The 4010-nt window shown below is 39.7% G+C and overlaps 2 non-coding genes across 2 annotated transcripts; both read left to right on the plus strand.

Moving 5' to 3' along the window:
* Positions 1 to 1470: 1470 nt before the first annotated feature.
* On the plus strand, positions 1471 to 1577 carry LOC134096383 (U6 spliceosomal RNA). Its single transcript, XR_009940840.1, has one exon. It is a non-coding gene; the product is annotated as a U6 spliceosomal RNA (small nuclear RNA).
* Positions 1578 to 1955: 378 nt separating this feature from the next.
* Positions 1956 to 2062, plus strand: LOC134096386 (U6 spliceosomal RNA). The gene has a single exon (XR_009940842.1). It is a non-coding gene; the product is annotated as a U6 spliceosomal RNA (small nuclear RNA).
* Positions 2063 to 4010: the final 1948 nt, after the last annotated feature.

Below are 4010 nucleotides of genomic sequence, written 5' to 3' on the forward strand. Positions count from 1 at the left end.
ACACTGAACAAAGTAAAACCTTGAATTACAAAAGATGTTAAAGTGAAGGTGTTCATTTCTTCATATTGTAATTTGCCGTACATCTCATTTCAGAGATGTACGGCAAATTACAGCAAGGGGTTCAGATAAATAACATGGTTTAACTAGCTTATCTTAGCCACACACTCTCAAATGTGGCTTCTTACCTGTTTTTTTTCCATAAGGACTCCCTCGTTCTGCTTCTTTAAGATTTGTCTCCGCCCAATTTAAATGTGCATGCATCTTTTGATGGCCAGCATTCTTTTGGATCCACATTTAGGCTCCTTTAAGATTTGTCTCCGCCCAATTTAAACGTGCATGCATCTTTTGATGGCCAGCATTCTCTTAGATCCGCATTTTGGCTCCACACACTTAAGCCTCAACACATTCTTTTGCTCTTGATTTGTCTCCACCCAATTCAAAGTGCATGCATCTTTTAATGGCCAGCATTCTCTTGGATCCACATTTAGGCTCCTTTAAGATTTGTCTCCGCCCAATTTAAACGTGCATGCATCTTTTGATGGCCAGCATTCTCTTAGATCCGCATTTTGGCTCCACACACTTAAGCCTCAACACATTCTTTTGGTCTTGATTTGTCTCCACCCAATTCAAAGTGCATGCATCTTTTAATGGCCAGCATTCTCTTAGATCCGCATTTTGGCTCCACACACTTAAGCCTCAACACATTCTTTTGGTCTTGATTTGTCTCCACCCAAGTCAAAGTGCATGCATCTTTTAATGGCCCGCATTCTCTTAGATCCGCATTTAGGCTCCACACACTCCAGCCTCAACGTATTCTTCTGGTCTTTTTTTTTCCTGAAAGTAGGTTTGGTCTGGCCACCATAACTGCTCTGCTCATGGTCATACCTCCTCTTACCCTGAGCGTAGAGGAAATCCTTGCCCTCCAAACTTTGTGGTTGGTGCTTTTAGCACCTCTTGCAGCACGTTCACCATGTTGTCGAACCCGTTGCAGAAGGGAATTGCAGATTTATATTCCTGTAGTGCTTGTTAGCTGAAGCTGATGCTGCATCTAGAATTGCTCTTGAAATTTAGCTAAGGCTAAATGCTATGATGCTTTCTATTGGGTTGTGCACAGCCCACGACATGTATCTGTGTGTAAATGGTCATAGGCGCCCTCTGGTGGTAACTTCGAGTACTAAGGAGCAAAAAAAATGCACGTAGTTGTAAGTGTAGATCACGTGGGTGTTACCCATAGTGCAAAGCGCCGACTATTTGTTAGTATTTTTTGAAGATCCCTCGAGCAAACGTTAGAAATACACTACACCACAAAAGTCAACAAAGACTGCGTTCCTAGAGTTAGGGCTGTCGTCGTTCAGGCGCAATATACGCGAAACAACATGTATCATAAGTACGGGTTGCTAAGAGTAACCGTCACTGAAATGACCCTGGCGAACGTCGGGTATAAATGGACCGCGGACATACCTTTCATTCGTGCTCGCTTCGGCAGCACATATACTAAAATTGGAACGATACAGAGAAGATTAGCATGGCCCCTGCGCAAGGATGACACGCAAATTCGTGAAGCGTTCCATATTTTCTTTTTTACGCAAGTCAAACCGATCATTTTAACATCAAAATCATATTAGCTCTTAATTTTATGTTACCTCCTTACCTTCAATATCCACGACGTCCATGTTCAGGTGCAATATGCGCAAGGATGACACGCAAATTCGTGAAGCGTTCCATATTTTCTATTTTACGCAAGTCAAACCGATCATTTTAACATCAAAATCATATTAGCTCTTTAATTGTATGTTACCTCCTTACCTTCAATATCCACGACGTCCATGTTCAGCAGCTGCAATATGCGCTAAACAACATGTATAATGAGGAGTACGGGTTGCTAAGAGTAACCGTCACTGAAATGACCCTGGCGAACGTCGGGTATAAATAGACCGCAGACATACCTATGATTCGTGCTCGCTTCGGCAGCACATATACTAAAATTGGAACGATACAGAGAAGATTAGCATGGCCCCTGCGCAAGGATGACACGCAAATTCGTGAAGCGTTCCATATTTTCTATTTTACGCAAGTCAAACCGATCATTTTAACATCAGAATCACATTAGCTCTTTAATTTTATGTTACCTCCTTACCTTCAATATCCATCGACGTCCGCCAGATGGCATTGTCACACATCAATGACCTTACCTTGTGTAGATTTGACTCCCGTTTCTCAATGCAAACATCCAAATTCATGGAATTATGTCTTCCTAAATAATTATTTCTATTCTACAGATTAAGTTTGGTTCCAAACCATTATCCAGTTTTTAAAACATTAAAAAGTCAATTAACATTTTTTAAATACATCAAATAATATAGGCCTAAAGAACTTTGTCTCTTAATCAAAACTGCTACAATGTACCAAATAGCAATAACTAAATAACAATTCCACAGAAATTACATTTAAACACTTTTCAAAATTGTTTAGTTCATAAAAATGGACAAAGCATTCAGGAACCAAACTCAGGTCAACTCTCTCACTAATTTCAGCACAGCAAATAACATCACTTCCATCATTCTTTCTCCACCAGATGGCGCATCAGCACCATTTTACCCTAGCCTGTAACTAATCATACACATTGAAAAATGCGAAACTATCATGGTTTCCATTTACAGTAGTCTACTATATTACACATTTAGAAGCTACACACTCTACTACCACACGCTACTCAATACATTAACCACTTTACACTCCCGTTTCTCAATGCAAACATCCAAACTCATTATTTCTTCCTAAATTATTATTTCTATTCTACAAATTAATTTTCGTTATTTCTTCCTAAATTATTATTTCTATTCTACACATACACATTAATTTTCGTTCCAAACCACATTGAAAACACTTCTCAAAATGTTTTAGTTCATAAAAATGGACAAAGCATGTTGGAACCAAACTCATCTCAACTCTCACTAACTTCAGCACAACAAATAACATCCCTTCCATCACACTTTCTCCACCAGATGGCGCATCAGCACCATTTTACTCTAGCCTGTATAGGACTATTCATACACATTGAAAAATGCAAAATTACCATGGTTTCCATTTACAGTAGTCTACTACATTACATATTTAAAAGCTACACAAACTCTGCTCGCACACTACTCAATACATTAATAAACACTTAATCTATGAAACATAACTAACAAAAGAAACACCTTAACTAGCACCTAACAAACACCTTGATGACTTACCACGCAAGACTCCTTGATATGACCATTTTAAATATAAAAACATTTACCACATCTTAGGATTTCTGTACAATTGCAGAATACTTAGTCTAATCATAAAGGCATATAGATACTACTGTTCTCATTAAGTGTAGCTACAATAGTTTGTCAAGTTCTTAACACAATCCACACCATGGATACCATTTAAATTACCCTATATTAAAACCATACAACCATAAGTCCAGGGTGGGAATTATACCAAGGCCATGAGGCCATGGCCGCCGTTGCCCTACACTTTGGCCTTGATGCCCTGTGAAAAAAAACCCATCATAAGGCCACAGTGGCCTTTATGCCCCTGACTTAGGGTTGCCAACCATTCAGTATAATACGGAATCGTCCCGTATTTGACACGTAAAAGTCTTGTTCCGTATTGAACTGATACGGAACGCTCTTTGCTCTTTGAGTGAAATTAGGTCCGGTGCTTCACCTGATAATTTGCTGCGCAATTGATCACGCAATCGCGAACCGACGGAAAAAGAAAGCAAACGCCACCAAAGTCTGCCATGATTGGGCCTCAACTTAAAGAAGTTTGAGGCTGTGTTAGTGTTTCTCAAAGCCTACAGCGGCTCGCAGGTCTATGTATTTGTGTCGAGATAACCCTGAAATGTAAAACCATCGAATTTTACTCAGTGGCCTTTGTGCCCTATCATGTGGCCTTGGTGCCCCTAAAAAAAAAAAGAAGGTGAAGGCCAAATGGCCTTGCCCCTAAAATGACAAAATTCCCACACTGCATAAGTC

Source organism: Sardina pilchardus, chromosome 11 (assembly GCF_963854185.1).
Source record: "Sardina pilchardus chromosome 11, fSarPil1.1, whole genome shotgun sequence".
Lineage (NCBI taxonomy): Eukaryota > Metazoa > Chordata > Actinopteri > Clupeiformes > Clupeidae > Sardina > Sardina pilchardus.